We start from the raw sequence: 17023 nt of genomic DNA, 5'->3' as shown, positions 1-17023 counted from the left end.
TATGTTGGCACTTTATAAATCAATAATAATAATAATAATGAGTGAACACATTATAAATGCACAATGATTTTCAGAAATAGAAAGAGTGATTGTGAAACTAAATTACCCGGATATGGCAAACAATCTCACCTGATAATTTTCCTTCTTTTTGCTCAAAACTATTCATAGACTTACCTTGTTATCCTCAAAATATATGGCTGTACCGAAGGGTCCTTCATGGCTCAGAGGTGGAAAGGACCAGTGTTCTTATCATAATGTCCCTGGAGCTGCAGCTGAATAGAGAGTAACAGCAATATTACTGGAAATTAGTTTCACTGAGGGCTGAAGATGCAGCAAATGCCTTAACAAAGTGCCATAGCCGCTCCGTACTGCGCACGCGCAAGCAGTCGTGCAGGTGCAGTACCGAGCGGCCCGTCTTCGGAAGCACTTGGGCTCCCAAAGACTGTCGAAGCCTCCTGCAGTGGAAGAGAAAGCAGTCTCCAACCCATCGGTCATAGCCTTCTAATGAGGGAGCCAGCGGTGGGACACGGGGACTGTAGGAGGAACGGGAAGGCTCTATAGGACCCAGAGCCTTCCCTCTCCTCAGGGTGAGTATCTGTTTTTTGTTTAATTTTATTTAACTTCAGACTCCCTTTAATGACTGAACAAATAGGTCTGTGTACAGTATTTACCATTCAAACATTTCATTTTATTCCTTTCAACGTCATGTTTGCTTCTGGCACCAGCAGGTGGCAGTCATGTTGTTTCTAGGATGATGTTCCAGCTCTCATAGATGACTTGTCATGGGCTGTAAGCAAAGTTAATGGCAGTCTGCATTGCTTGATTAGATTCATCCAGGCATTTAAATTAAACGGCCTTTTAAAAAGTTTTGCGCAGGTTTAACCCATTTCATTGTTTTGTGAAAGACCGTTAATGAATAACAGCTCAATGGGAATGGGAGTACATCAAAGGTTGTCAAGAGGAGGGAGGAAAGAGGTGCTGACAAATGTTAGGGGATTATCAATCTACATTTAAAATGCTCATGTTGAGAGCAATACAGAGGCTATTCGTTCATTCTTTTTTTTTATTATTATTATAGTTACTAAACAGTGATTACAAAGAGATGTACTAAGCAGTAAAATGTAATGATTGTACATTTAAGGTAGCTGTACACCTCTATGATCTAAATCTGATTAGAGAAGGATCTATTTCTGCCACACACAGTAAAATCTGTGGAGCCGTCGCCCCCTGCTGAGCCCCAGTTCCCCACATCTAACATGCTATACCCGGGCCGTGCAGAGTGTTGACAGCGGAGCGTATGCTCACCTGTCCGATTGCGCTCTCCTTGTGTGTCCTATCTCCTGGTGGCACGTACATTACATGACCGCGTACATGCTGTTGGGTCATGAGACAAAGGCATCCCCACAGCGATAGAGAGAGGACACAGGAGGAGCGTGCCTGGTGAATGTGTACATGTTAGATGGGGGGGCCTGGGAGGGGGTCCGTTGGTAGTCCTAAAATCTACTGCTGATAGGAGCTACTTTATGAGGGTTTAAGGCATAGCTCCCAACTATCCCTTTTTCGGAGGGACAGTCCCTTTTTGGGAGCCCTGTCCCTCTTTTACCCTCATTTGTCCCTCTTTCAGGACTTTGTCCCTCTTTCTATGTAAATATATATATTTCTATACTAAAAATGTGTTTGATTGACTCTAAACGTTATTCCCAACCTTTAAATTAATATATTACTAATTTTAAAATGTTACTATGAAGGAAAATGGACCAGGATAGAAAGGACCAGTGTGGTTTAAATTATAAAACAACATACACTTTCTTATGAAATCTTTATGATATGCGTGACTAGAGGCGTGGTAAGGGCATGGCCAGGGGTGTGGCAGGGGCGTGGCTTAAGTGTCCCTTTTTCTCATCTTAAAAAGTTGGGAGCTATGTTTTAAGGTGATTTGCAGGGAGACATCTGTCTCTTCATTCCCAGGCCCACTTACCTCCTTATGATTTAACACAGACTTTCCCCCAGGGCAACCCTTTGGGTTTTTTAAATCCTCCTCAGGATTTGAGCGGTTGCTGGTTAAGGATCTGATAACTGATGAGTAGAAATGTAGCCAAGCCTCCCCTGGAGCCCTTGTCCAATCCATGGACAAGGGGCTCTTCCCCACCTCCGGTGCCCCAGGAAGAGGTAGGGCGATGACTCCATGGGGGAGGTTCATGGTGACATCTGGGAGTCCCCTTTAAGAAGGGGGCCCCCAGATGCTTGATCCCCTCCCAGGAGAAATGAGTATAGGGGTACTAAATATCCCTTACCCATTTCCACAAGGGTTTAAATGAAATAAAAGCATGAGAAAATAAATAAAAGCATGAGAAAAGTCCTTTATTTTCTTAATTAACTAGAAATACTTACCTGCACCTTTAAAGGGAACCTGTACTGAGTAAAATTATTTAAAATAAACACATGAGGTAACTTCAAATGAACATTAGATAGTTACCTTGCCATCAGTTCCTCTCAGAAGCTCACCATTTTCTTCTGACAATGATCCCTTCCAGTTCTGACAACATTTTGTCAGAACTGAAATATATCAGTTGCTGTCAGTTATATATCGGTTGCTGTCAGTTACAGCTGAGAGGACAACTGATGTGTCCATGTTTCCCTATAGCTCAAGTGGGCGATATTACAGTTTAACTGTGTGCTGACCAGGAAGCTGTTATGGGGTAATGGCCATTTTCAAAATGGAGGATGGAGAAATCCATTGATCACAGAGGACAAACAGGACACAGGAGAGGAGAAAGAGATTGAGGAGTAGACTACACGCGAGGTAAGTGTGACTTGTGTATGGGTATTTTGACTTTTAATTTTCAATACAGGTTTTCTTTAAGAAAATGTTCCCACGCCAATATCCCCGGAAATGTCCCACGCCTGTATTCTCTCATCGAGCGTTCTTCTGTTACATTGATTTAAAGGGAACCTAAACTGAGAAGGATATGGGTTTTTTCTTTTTAAATAATACCAGTTGCCTGTCTCTCCTACTTATCTTTGTGTCTACTTTTAGCCACAGCCCCTCAACAAGCATGCAGATCAGGTGCTCTGACTGAAGTCAGACTGGATTAGCTGCATGCTTGTTTCAGGTGTGTGATTCAGTCACTGCTGCATCCAAAGAGATCAGCAGGACTGCCAGGCAACTGGTATTATTTAAAAGGAAACATTCATATCTCTCTCAGTTAAGGTTCCCTTTAAGATCTCCGCACACCCAATGTTACACAGAGACGCTCACCGCACAGCTGATGCAGCTCTCAGTTAACGAAGTTAGATGAGAGCAAAAGCATGTTTAAATTTTGGCTCCGAGTCTCCCCATTGGTCTATTAAAAGACCAATGAGGATCCTCCTGACCCCCATTGGTCTGTTATGGGGAGACTTGGAGCCAAAATTCAAAGATGCAAATTTGGTGTTTGTAGTACCTAATGGGGCTTTGCTATTGACGTCTCTGCTATTAAGTCGGTGGGCATTGAAACATTTACCACACTCAGAAGGAGAATTTTAAAATTGATTTTCTCAAAAACTATAAGGTCTTTAAAAAAGTGTTTTTCCTCTTGTACCCACTGCAAATTTGGTGTTTCTAGCAAGTATGGGGGCTTTACTATTAACCGTTCAAGTCAGCGGCTATTAACTTCAATGTAAAACATGCGAACAATTAAAACAAAGATAATTGCGTTAAACGTGAACAGCCGATGTTCACCAGGAACTATTCCCCGGCGAACTGTTCGGGCCATCTCTACTGATGAGGGCCTTATCTCTTTTGCCACCTTGAACACTGATGCAGATACTTAAATTCCCTTCTGGTCCTACTTACAACTTAGAAGCTATATATACAATCCTTGGCACGTAAAGGACATCTGACTAAGCAATGTACACGCTTTGAAAACGTATGCCTGAAGGCGGAATCCCAACCTCACCTTTTGTCACGTTTCTATAAAGTCATATTGGAGAGTACTTAAAGCCCTAGACTACTCTTTAAAGACACATGGGAACAAGCATTGGGTAAACATTTTTTGGAGGATGAATGGTCTAGAGTCTGTTTCCTTACTTAAAGAGACACTGAAGTCTCATAAAAATCATCTTTTTATTTCAAAAATGTCTTTAACATGATAGCCCTCACTAAAACGCTGCATCCCCGCAGCTGAAATTGAACTAAATCCCCACTAACTCCCCCCTTCCTCTCCCCCGCAAAATCCACGACTTTCTTGGTCATGGATTTTGCTGCTGGAGGAGGCAGAGCTTTCAGCAGCTGCTCTGCCTCCTTACGCGTCAATCAGTGCGTATCTCCACCGCTCCACTGCCCCTCTCATTGAAGAGGCGGCGATCCGACGCTGATAGACGCGTGGAGAGGCAGAGCTGTAGCTGAAAGCTCTGCCTCTCACGGAAGCGCTGCCCAGATTGCCCCCCGGGAGTTTGGGGGATTTGGTTAGATTACAGCCGCGGGGATGCTGCGTTTTAGTTAGGGCTATCATGTTAAAGACATTTTTTAAATAAAAAGATGATTTTTAAGAGACTTCAGCGTCTCTTTAATGTGGTAACTCAGGAATGTAATTATAAATTACTTTCACAGTGGTATAGGACACCAGTTCTACACAGTATTTTCAGTTCCATTCCTGAGTTGTGCTGGAGATGTTGCATCGAACAGGAAGATCCACATCTGGTGGTCTTGTGATAAGATAAGGTTTTTGGTTGCAAGTTCAGTCTCTTTTAACCACTTCACCACTGAGGGGTTTTACTACTTGAGCACCAGAGCAATTTTCACCTTTCAGCGCTCCTTCCATTCATTCGTCTATAACTTTATCATTACTTATCACAATGAAATGAACAATATCTTGTTTTTTCCGCCACCAATTAGGCTTTCTTTAGGTGGGACATTATGCCAAGAATTTTATTCTAAATATGTTTTAATAGGAAAATAGGAAAAATGTGGGAAAAAATAATTATTTTTCAGTTTTCGGCCATTATAGTATTAAATAATGCATGCTACTGTAATTAAAACCCATGAAATGTATTTGCCCATTTGTCCCCGTTATAAAACTGTTTAAATGATGTCCCTATCCAATATACGCCAATATTTTATTTGGATATAAAGGTGCATTTTTTTTAGTTTTGCGTCCATCCCTAATTACAAGCCCATAGTTTATAAAGTAACAGTGTTGTACACTCCTGACATAAATATTTAAAAAGTGCAGCCCATAAGGTAACTATTTATGTATTTTTTTAATTGTACATTTTTTTTATTTTTTTTTTATTACAAAAAAAAAAAAATTAGAGAGTGTGGGAGGTAATGAGTTAATTTTTTGTGTTAAACGAATGTATTTGTATGTGAAAAATGCTTTAGGGTGTAGTTTTACTATCTGGCCACAAGATGACCACAGTAACATTTTGTTTATGCGAGCTGCAAGCGTCCGGAAGGACGCTTGCAGGAAGTGCTATGAGGCTGGGAAAGGTTTTTTTTTTTCACCATGATCGCGCTGCTTCTCATAGAAGCAGCGGATCATTGCGGGGCTTAGATCAACTAACAGGAATGGTTTTTCCCAATCATTGATCTCCGGGCGAGCGGGCGGCGGCGTGCATGCGAGAGTGGGAGTGCGCGCATGAGCGAATGGGAGAGCGGGCAGCGGGGGGATTACGGATTTCTCTATCCCTGGTGGTAAAAGGATGGAAAAAGGGACGGAGAAATCCATACGGTTGGGGGTAAAGTGGTTTAATAAAGTTGCAGCTTATGATTTGTCCTGGTCTCTGGAATTGTTTTTGCTCCAAATTCAAACAAACGAAAAAACAGGGTTTTCTATGAACCAATATTCTCTTATTTATTCTCCATTCATAATCTCTTCAAATTGCGGACAAGACGTGTAGATACAACAACACCAGATCTCCAATTCACATAAAAAGACTGCCTGACACGTGTTTCACGGTCAAAAGCCGCTTCCTCAGAGACACACCGTATACAAACATCCGTGGGCCTATGACAAGCAACACCGCAATAAATAAGAGAATATTGGTTCATAGAAAACCCTGTTTTTTCGTTTGCTTGAATTTGGAGTACTGTAACATTGAGAGCCCGTTTCCACTTGTGTGGTGCGGAATCGCCGCTAATTCCCCGCTGAAGAAATCGCATGCGGGTGCAATTCTGCATGCGTATTTTACCCGGTTTTGCATAGGTTAGTATTGATGCGATTTTAACCATGTCACTGCCTGTGTGATTTAGCATTACTTTCTATTCGAAATCGCAGTTAAATACGCATGCCAAAACCGCATGCGATTTCCCTGTTAAATTCATTAGCGCCGATGCGAATAGCGGCGTGCGGTATGCGAATTCTGCGGGGTCTACCGTGCAGATTTTTTCTGCAGAGAAAAACGCTCAAATCCTGACAAGTGGAAACAGGCCCATCCACTTGTATTGTCTATGCGAATCTGCATGCAGGAAACGCATGCAGATTCGCTCTAGTGGAAATGGACCCTTATAGCAGGTCTGAAGGGTTTTTTTTCCTGCTGCCTTAAGGTATGTTAGTGATGTAGATCTTTTGGCTGGGTCAACTGCTGCTTTTGGCTTAAATTTTTCTCATGTAGCTTGTTAGCCATTGCTCTGGGGGCTGAAATAGTTGTTTTGGGGTGTCTGCGATGATGTGCATTTTGGGTATATGTTTCTTTGTAAATGATGATTATGTTTATAATAGATAACCCATCTGCCTGTGATGGCGTTATTTTTGCTACTATTTGTAGACTACGGATGTTATACACTTCTCCAGTGTTCAACTGGTTTTTGCTGTCATTTTTCCTTTATTATGACAATAAAGAATTGTTAAAAAAAATATACTGCCACTACTGCCAGAAATCCAACTCCTCCATCGAGCTTTCAAGCCTCTGCACAATCAATATTTTCATTGGTTTTGGAAATAAAATGATTGGGCTGCCATGTTGTTCACATTTAGTATATCTCTTATTGTTCAGTCACACACACACACACACACACACACACGTTTTGCTAAATATGAACAAAATTTGAATATCACTACTTATCCTAGTAACTTCAGTTCACCGTGCAGTGCTCCCCTACATGTCTCACCAAAAAAATTGTCTACGAAGCAGCACGATTTAAAAATGTCATTGCTCACCCTACGAGCAGTAGTGCTGCATAGTGTGTGCTGGTAACTAGCCCGGACTGCTTTTGAATAACACCCGCTCCTGTAATCCTGCCCTGAGCCCCGTCGGATCCTGTAGCGTTTTAGGAGGAGACCCAGCACTTTGATTGGCCCAATAGGTTGCCTTCAAGTTACAAGAAACGGTCACAGGCCTGAAACATAATGTCTGAACATCCAGCACCTCACTAGAAATATCAGTGAAACACCACCAGTGAGATCCACAATATAGTTCATGGCAAATTCTCTAGACAGCACAACCAGAGGCAACCGGGAAAAAGCTGACCTCACATTTCTCTCTGATACTCCATCATACACAAAACCGCACAGTAATGAGTCATCACTTTGTTCTCTGTTGTATATGGAAGGTCACAATATAGGATTGGCAAAACCCCCGATCCTCACATGAGTTCTGCTGTTTAGAGACCTACAGAAAAGCATTATATAAACCACAGCTAGGGCTAGTTCACAGTACCCAGATGCATTGCAGAATAATTCTGCATGACAGCTCACTGCCCATATAAATCTATAGGACTGTTCACAATACTGTGTTGTAACAGACTGGGTTATTGTAACTCACTGCATGCAGGCTTTGTATTAATTTCTATGTCCAGTCACCATTGCAGTTCATACTCATTATGACGTGTGCATTATGCAAATGACCACTGTGAATCCAGCCTAAGGCAAGGTTCACAATGGAGAAGTGCGTTGTGTTTCTACACAATGCAGATAAAATGCAACGTAAAGTAGCATGCAATGTAATGGAAGCATCAGAATCAAAATTGTATCATGGATGTGCGCCATTTGTGTTGCACATTAAAGAGTATAAAGCTCCACCTTTTTTAAAAAACAGATTTGCGCATGTGCAATGCCTATAACGTAGTGCGACGCGATGCAAATATTCAAACATGCCAGCGCTAACATAGACTAACGTTGAGTGCGTGACCATCACCACATATATTTGCATAAATGCAGAGCAGGATCTGCATTCATTTGATGTACCCCATTGACGAGCATCATACCGCATGCACTGTGAACGTTGCATTTATTTTTTTATTGCTGTGCGATATTGTCCGATAAAAAAAAAGCTCTGTTATGATGCAATGTAACTGAGCACTGTGAACGGAGCCTAGGACTGGAGAAGTACATTGCGTTGCTACACAACGGAGTTCAAATACAACACAAAGTAGCATTTAATTTGATTACCATGGCATGAGATGTAAGAACTGAATGGCATAAGAATTGAAATTGTATTACAGATGTGCTTATGAGTAATGCTTATAACTGAGTGTGACGCAATGTAAAAACTCAAACGTGCCAGCATTACCATAAATTAACATTGAGTGTGTCAACGCATATATATTTCAGATTGACTTCAAGAGGGTAGAGCCCAGGTGGATAGGGGAAGCAGGGATGCCAGGAAGAATCTAGCAGTTTAGCCTCTCCCTCTTTCTCCTTGGTAAGCTCTCTCTGCTGCTCACACTGACTCCCTGCTTCCCCTATCCACTTGGGCTCTACCCACATGATTTCTCTTGTCGCACTTTCACCAAGTCAATCCGAGGTCTGTTTATATGCTGCGCCATTGCACTCTATTTTCCCCACAGTTTCTGATACCTTTCTTGTTCTTCTTCACCATGGAACTTCTTTCGGTCTGGTATTATAATTTTGGGTTTCTTTCACTATCTCCCATGTTTTGTTTGAGATTTGTTTTTCATCTAATGCACATCTATTTATGCAGCTAAAGCAAATAGCACTATATTGGGAAGTTTTAAGGCATCATTGCGTGATCTATATGTTCATTATGTTGTGATTCTCGATATATATGAGCTGCTGTTGATTGGTTCATGCTATACTAGGTGGATATATTACTGTGCCCAGTGGCGTAACTAGAGATCATGGGGCCCCATAGCAAGACTTTCATGGGGCCCTCAGATGGAGGCATTCTTAAGCAATGCCACCAACCGCTACCCTAAGGATATAAGTTATTTGGGCAATTAACATTCTCATGCAATTAACACTGCACATAGTTCATGGGCATTGACACAAAGTCAGAGGGTGGAGAAATACAAGAAAGGTAATGGTGAATACATCAAGTACCCATTGGGTTGCAGTGTTTACACAGGATCTCTTTCCTTCTCTTTTTTTTTTCAATTTGGGAAGTATCCAAACAGCCACAATCAAGACGTTTCTGCATGATCTGTGCCTACCGTATGGATTATGCAGCAATGCAAGTCAATGGGCAACACAGTAATTGCAAATGATGGGAGCATGGTGCGACGCAGCATGCATGCGCGGACTAACGGGTAGCCTAGTTATGTACTTCCTGTATGTCACTGAGCGGGAGACGGCCTGGCAATCAGTGAATCGGGCTATGGTGCCCGATCACTGATTCCTCTCCCCCGCTGAAAAAGCGACAGCTTCTCTCGGAAGCTGCGCTTTTTCTGGCTGTAACGTCCCCCATACGTCGCTCTGTTACGCTTAGAGTGACGTCATGTAAACAAACTAATGGCCGCCATCTTGTGGCCAAAAAGTAAAACTACAACTAAAAGTGAAAAAAATAAAAATTAACACACATTTACATTATAAAACTATGGCTTACATCCCACCCTCCCAAAAATACCCAAATAAAATGTTTAATACAAAAAAAAAAACATTATAATAAAAAAAAACATGTAAATATTTACCTAAGGGTCTAAACTTTTTAAATATCAATGTAAAGATGAAATATTTCTAATTTTTTTTTATTTTAAACTTGTAAATAGTGATAGATGCAAAACGGAAAAAATGCACCTTTATTTCCAAATAAAATATTGTCACCATACATTGTGATAGGGACATAATTTTAACGGTGTAATAACCGGGACATATGGGCAAATACAATACATGAGTTTTAATTATGGAGGCATGTATTATTTTAAAACTATAATGGCTGAAAACTGAGAAATAATGAATTTTTTCATTTTTTTCCTTATTCTTCCTGTTAAAATGCATTTACAGTAAAGTGGCTCTTAGCAAAATGTACCCCCCAAAAAAAGCCTAATTGGTGGCGGAAAAAACAAGATATAGATCAGTTCATTGTGATAAGTAGTGATAAAGTTATAGGCTAATGAATGGGAGGTGAAAATTGCTCAAATGCATAAAGTGAAAATGACTGAAGGCTGAAGTGGTTAAAGACAGGGCTCAGTGGTGCGGGCACCACACCGTACCACAAAACTCAAGTGTAAAACCAGCCTGTTTTATTTGGGAATAAATGCGCCATTGATGTTATGGTGACTTTATGTTCACCTGGTGTTCAGCTTTAAACAAATAGCTAAGTGTTAATCTTACCATTCTGCTGTGAAGTATTGCTTTTGGTTGTATTGAAATAATGTCTTGATTCAACTGCATGTAGGAAATGTTAGGGAAATAATATGCTTAAATATATCAGTCCTAATAGCGCACATCCATCAATGATCCTATCACACTCCTGGAAGCCTTTTCTAAACACAATATATTTAAATTATAAAGCAGAAGCCAGCATTAAAAAGGGCAGTTGTATCCACTGGTAAATGTGCTCTGCATAAATGAGCTCTGCAGGCAGGAGCCGCAGACCCCAGGCACACATTTTATAAAGGCAGTGATGAAAAAGGGAATATGTTCCCAAAATAAAATCACACTTTCCATCATTCTAAACAGCGTAAGCTGTGGTAAACCGTGTACTATAGATTTTACATACATGCAATGTCATTCTGAAGAGACATTACAGTGATAAATAACAAGTAAGAGGGAAGTACCGTATTTCTCGCCCTCAGAAATGAGAACTGATTCTTGCTTGTGTTCCATCTGTGGAAGTTGAGGGAAGAGTATTCTTACAGACATTTTAATTTGCCAGGCTCCAGCTGCATGTACAGCCACCCACACAAACACTGAACTCCTAAAAACTCTGCACAAGAAGGCCAAATAGCATGGGAATGACTATTAATACACGCATTTCATTCCTTCACACCAGCTATTCATTTTGCTGAATCTGAAAGTCTTTATTATACAGTATGTAGTTAGGGTGAGCCTGACACATACAAAAAAAAAGAGAAAACTGTAAAGCATACAATACCATAATGTTACTAAATAATGCATAACATGTATAACGTAATTGCCACCGCACCAATGCTTGCAGACGTGCAGGAATCCCCTTTTTGAGTCACAAGACACTGTAAATTACTCAATACGATTCGCACCATCTAAAATCGGTTCTTTATTAGGCTTTTGTGTAAAAAGTTACAGCATCTTAAAAGTTCATCTGTGGGAAAGTCAAAGATGACACACAGGTGTTTCGGGCCATACTTGGTCTACTTGGTACTTTCTCAAATCAAGACAGACCCCGTGGGTAAGATGCTGTAACTTTTTAAAGAAAAGCCTAATAAAGAACCAATTTTAGATGGTGCGAATCGTATGGAGTAATTTACCAAACATAACATGTAAGGAAAGAGTTTATATGTACACAAACTGAAAGTGAAGCACCGTTTGTTTGGTATATTGTGTGCTGCAGTCATTTCTATCAGCAGTCACAGTGAAAAATGAAGGAACAGAGCCTGAATCAGACTTAAAGTGTACCTGAAATGGCACAAAAGGAAAATGTTATACACACCTGGGGTTTCCTCTAGCCCCCTCCAAGCTGATCGATCCCTCGTCGTCATCATCCTCCACAAATTGGCCCCGGAAAATCCTCCAGAGTCAGTCAGTCTGTGCAGGTTGTATTCCAGCCGCGTGCGCTTCCATGGAGAAGGGGGGGGGGTTCTGCACCTCCCTCTTAACCAATAATTATCTGGTGGGGCTGCTGTGGCTGGCTGGATAGGCTCTGCCCCTGCCTGTAGAGCGAACAGCCAATGAGGAGGGAGCAAAGCAGTGTGAGCATGTTATTTGAAATTTCGGGCACCAGCGGGGGCGCTGTTGCTGCTCTTCTGACGGAGATAGGCGAAAATAGCCGATCTCCGTCGGATCCGCTCTACTGCGCAGGCGCAGTAAACTTGCGCCTGCGCAGTAGAGCGGCCCGACGGAGATCGGCTATTTTCGCCTATTTCCGTAAGAAGAACGGATACTGCGCCTGCGCTGGAGCCAAAAGGTAAATATTTACATCGCCGCCGCTCCGGGAGGTTTTTCTCCGCCGCCGTAGGACCGAGGAGGACAGGAGGGAAGCCTCAATAGGATCTGGAGGCTTTCCCCACCCGAGGTGAGTACCCCCCAGGGGAGTATTTTTCATTACAGATTTTCTTTAATGTTTAGTGGCCACCTCTCTCCCTTATAAAGTTACCTGGGGCCATATGCAATTCACTTTTTCTCCTGAGTTTTCTCCTTTCATCTTCTATTTAAAATAACTTTTTAGCACTTTGAAATGGAAAAAGTACCAAAAAGTTGGTGAAAAAGTACTGTCAAAATTATTTTGAGTATTTTCTGGCTTGCTGGTGGTTTAAAGGGCAATTTATTTATAAATTGTGAAACTATCACCTAGGAGAAAACTCAGGTGAAAAAGTGAATTGCATATGGCCCCTGGTGTCTAATAGCCCCCTCCTTCCCATATAGGGGTCCCTGGTGTCTAGTGGCCCTCCTCTCTCCCCTATACAGTTCCCTGGTGTCTAGTGGCCCTCCTCCCTCACTATTGGTAGCCAGCTATAGGTGCCCCAGTGTAGGTTAGTCATCACTAGGTACCCAGTGTAGGTTAGTCAGCCATAGGTGGCCCAGTATAGGTTAGCCCCAGGCATAGGTGCGCCCAGTATAGGTTAGCTAGCCATAGGTGCCCTCAGTATAGGCTAGGCAGCCATAGGTGCCCCCAGTATAGGTTAGGCAGCCTTAGGTGCCCAGCCCCCAGTATCGGTTAGGCAGCCATAGGTGCCCCCAGTATAAGTTAGGCAGTTATAGGTGTCCCCAGTATAGGTTAGGCAGCAATAGGTGCCCCTGTATAGGTTAGCCAGCCATATGTGCATCGTCGTCCCCTCCACAGGTTGTGGAGTGAGGGGAGAGCAGCGGCAGCACATGGGACTCAGCCAGGGAGAGAGGGACCCAAATTCTTCCTTCCCTATCCTCAGGTCCCCCTCCGTGCGCTCCCCTTCATTTAAAGATGTCCAGCAGCGGCGGTGGAGAGTCTGCAGTTACTCACCTTCTGGGTTCCAGGCAATACTCATGTGCCGCCCGGCTGCTCTCTACATCGCCGCTCACTGGAAGTATTAGTTACATTACTTCCTGTGAGCGGCGATGTACAGTCCTGGCCAAAAGTTTTTAGACTGTCAAAAATATTGGAAATTAGAAAAGTTGGTGCTTACGTTTTTATAATAGCAATTTGCATATACTCCAGAATGTTATGAAGAGTGTTCAGATGAATTGCATAGTCCTTCTTTGCCATGAAAATTAACTGAATCCCAAAATATCCTTTCCACTGCATTTCATTGCTGTCATTAAAGGACCTGCTGAGATCATTTCAGTAATTGTCTTGTTAACTCAGGTGAGAATGTTGACGAGCACAAGGCTGGAGATCATTATGTCAGGCTGATTGGGTTAGAATGGCAGACTTGACATGTTAAAAGGAGGGTGATGCTTGAAATCATTGATCTTCCATTGGTAACCATGGTGACCAGCAAAGAAACTCATGCAGCCATCATTGCATTGCATAAATATGGCTTCACAGGCAAGGATATTGTGGCTACTAAGATTGCTCCTAAATCAACAATTTATAGGATCATCAAGAACTTCAAGGAAAGAGGTTCAATTCTTGTTAAGAAGGCTTAAAGGAAAACTTAAGTCAAAAAAAAAAATGACATTTACTTACCTGGGGCATCCCTCAGCACCCCGAAGCTGGATGGTGCCCTCGCAGCCCCGCTCCGATCGTCCTGTCCCCGCCGGCGGCTACTTCCGGTTCGGCGACAGCCGCCGACAGGCTGGGAACGCGGCTGATTTTCCGCGTTCCCAGCCGCTGCTATCACCCTCTATGCTGCTATAGCGTCTAAATATACGCTATAGCAGCATAGAGGGTGATAGCAGCGGCTGGGAACGCGGAAAATCAGCCGCGTTCCCAGCCTGTCGGCGGCTGTCGCCGAACCGGAAATAGCCGCCGGCGGGGACAGGACGATCGGAGCGGGGCTGCGAGGGCACCATCCAGCTTCGGGGTGCTGAGGGATGCCCCAGGTGAGTAAATGTCATTTTTTTTATTTGACTTAAGTTTTCCTTTAAGGGCTTTCAAGAAAGTCCAGCAAGCACCAGAATCGTCTCCTAAAGAGGATTCAGCTGCGGGCTCGGAGTGCAACCAGTGCAGAGGTTTCTCAGGAATAGCCGCAGGCAGGTGTGAGCGCATCTGCACGCACCGTGAGGGGAAGACTTTTGGAAGATGGCCTGGTGTCAAGAAGGGCAGCAAAGAAGCCATTTCTCCGACAGATTGATCTTCTGCAGAAAGTATGGTGAATGGACTGCTGAGTACTGGGGCAAAGTTATATTCTCTGATGAAGCCCATTTCCAATTGTTTGGGGCATCTGGAAAAAGGCTTGTTAGAAGAAAAGGTGAGCGCCGCCATCAGTCCTGTGTCATGCCAACAGTAAAGCATCCTGAGACCATTAATGTGTGGGGTTACTTCTCATCCAAGGGAGCAGGCTCACTCACAATTTTGCCAAAAAACAGCCATGAATAAAGAATGGTACCAAAACACCCTCCAACAGCAAGTTACTTCAACAATCCAACAACAGTTTGGTGAAGAACAATGCATTTTCTAGCACGATGGAGCACTGTGTCAAGGCAAAAGTGATAACTAAGTGGTTCTGGGACCAAAACGTTGAAATTTTGGGTCCATGGCCTGGAAACTCCCCAGATCTTAATCCCATTGAGAACTTGTGGTCATTCCTCAAGATGTGGGTGGACAAACAAAAACCAACTAATTCTGAGAAACTCAAAGAGGTGATTATGAAAGAATGGGTTGCTATCAGTCAGTATTTGGCCCAGAAGTTGATTGAGAGCATGCCCAGTCGAATTGCAGAGGTCCTGAAAATGAAGGGCCAACACTGCAAATACTGACTCTTTGCATAAATCTCATGTAATTTAAATGTATGAAGTGCTTATAATTATATTTCAGTACATCACATAAACTACTGAAACAAAGATCTAAAAGCAGTTTAGCAGCAAACTTTGTCAAAACTAATATTGTTGACAGTCTCAAAACTTTTGGCCAGGACTGTAGAGAGCAGCCAGACAGCACATGAGCATCGCCCGGAGCCTGGAAAGTGAGTAATTGCTGACTCCTCACTCCCACTGCCAGACATCTTTCAATGGAGGGGGGAGCATGGAGGGGACCTGAGGAGAGGGAGGGAGGAGTCAGGTCCCAGTGTAGCCGCAGTTCCCCCCTCCTCTACCATGCCCCCCTCCCTCACAACTCCCATGGCGGTCCCCCAGTCCACCCGCCCATATAAACGGGCCTGGCCAGTGTGTACGCTTGCATACATGTATGTGTGTACGTTTTGTTCATGGGGTGGGGCAGGCTATTTTTTACTGGAGGACCCCTTTTTTTACTGTATATGTTTGTACTTTTTTTTTCTTTTTTTCATTTTGACTTATTTCCCACTAGGGAAAGGTGATGCCCACAAGTAACAGTGCATGGTGGGCAGGTCATCCATACAAATATCAGAAGTCATATCAGACTCCTGGAATCTCTCCTGTCAGTGATGGTGATCAGGACTAGAGAGGTCTTGCTGGACAGCAAGCTGGATCTGTGTGGAGCCTGGTTGAAGCAGAGCATGGATGAGTATGCCTGAGCAGCAGGCTGCAACATGTGAGTCTGGCTGGGCACCGTGCTGAAGCTTGGCAGAGTCTGGCTAAGCAGCACACTGGAACTCTGTGGAGTCTGGTTTAGCTGCAGGCTGAGACAGTTCAGAATTTGAGTTGACAGGAGGCTGGAAAAGAGCAAGATCTAACTGGGCTGGACTGGACTGCTGGCTCAAGTACTGTACTGCTGGCTCTAACCTTGCAGAGCCAGTCTGACTGTAGACTGGAATGTGCAGGGTCTCTCTTGAAGCAGTGTGACTTTTAAGACAGGGAGGTCTGAGCAACCATCAAGCTAGATGCAGGAGTTTGTCAAGATATTGCATATATCCATTTGGAAAATTAAGACTTTTGGCTATGGAAAAAAAAGTTGACACATTTCCATTCTAGTGCTATACAGTGTTCAATTGTCTTCTCCTGAGTGCTGTGAGCTTAGGACAGGAGAGGAAGGAAAACAGTTACTGTAATAGAGAGAGTGTGAGCTGGAGCATGTCAACATCATTTTGAGCTGACTTAAAGAGAAACTCCGACCAAGAATTGAACTTTATCCCAATCAGTAGCTGATACATGAGAAATCTATTCCTTTTTACAAACAGACCATCTGGGGGCGCTGTATGACTGAAATTGTGGTGAAACCCCTCCCACAAGAAACTCTTGAGTACGTACTCCTGGCAGTTTCCTGTGTGTGTAAACCTTGCTGCATTGTGGGAAATAGCTGCTTACAGCTGTTTCCAACTGCTAAAAAAGCATGCAGCAGCTACATCACCTACCAAGAGTAAAAATGTCACCATGTAATAAATGTCAGAATGTAAATCAGTGATTTAAAAGATTTTACAATGAGCAAACACTGACTAAATCATTTATACATAATTATTGTAAAAATTAAGCACTTTTTTATTACATTAATTTCACTGGAGTTCCTCTTTAAGTAAAGGGGAGAAAATGTGTTCATATATGGATATTTGATGGTTATCCAGAGACAATTAATGTATGCATTTTAGTATTTACTCTCTAGCCTTCCTGGGAAACCACACAAACAAATTATCTATTATTCTCCAGTAGACAGATCAAGTGCTCAATTTAAACACCAA

General features: G+C 42.8%; 1 pseudogene; it reads left to right on the top strand.

Annotated features, from left to right (window-relative positions):
• Nucleotides 1–8438, top strand: part of LOC137519365 (tyrosine-protein phosphatase non-receptor type 3-like) — a 259943-nt pseudogene extending 251505 nt beyond the window's left edge.
• The last annotated feature ends 8585 nt before the right edge of the window (nucleotides 8439–17023 follow it).

This window comes from Hyperolius riggenbachi, chromosome 5 (assembly GCF_040937935.1).
Source record: "Hyperolius riggenbachi isolate aHypRig1 chromosome 5, aHypRig1.pri, whole genome shotgun sequence".
Taxonomy (NCBI): domain Eukaryota; kingdom Metazoa; phylum Chordata; class Amphibia; order Anura; family Hyperoliidae; genus Hyperolius; species Hyperolius riggenbachi.
The sequence above is the reverse complement of the archived record's forward strand: the minus strand, read 5'-3'. Positions and strand labels throughout refer to the sequence as shown.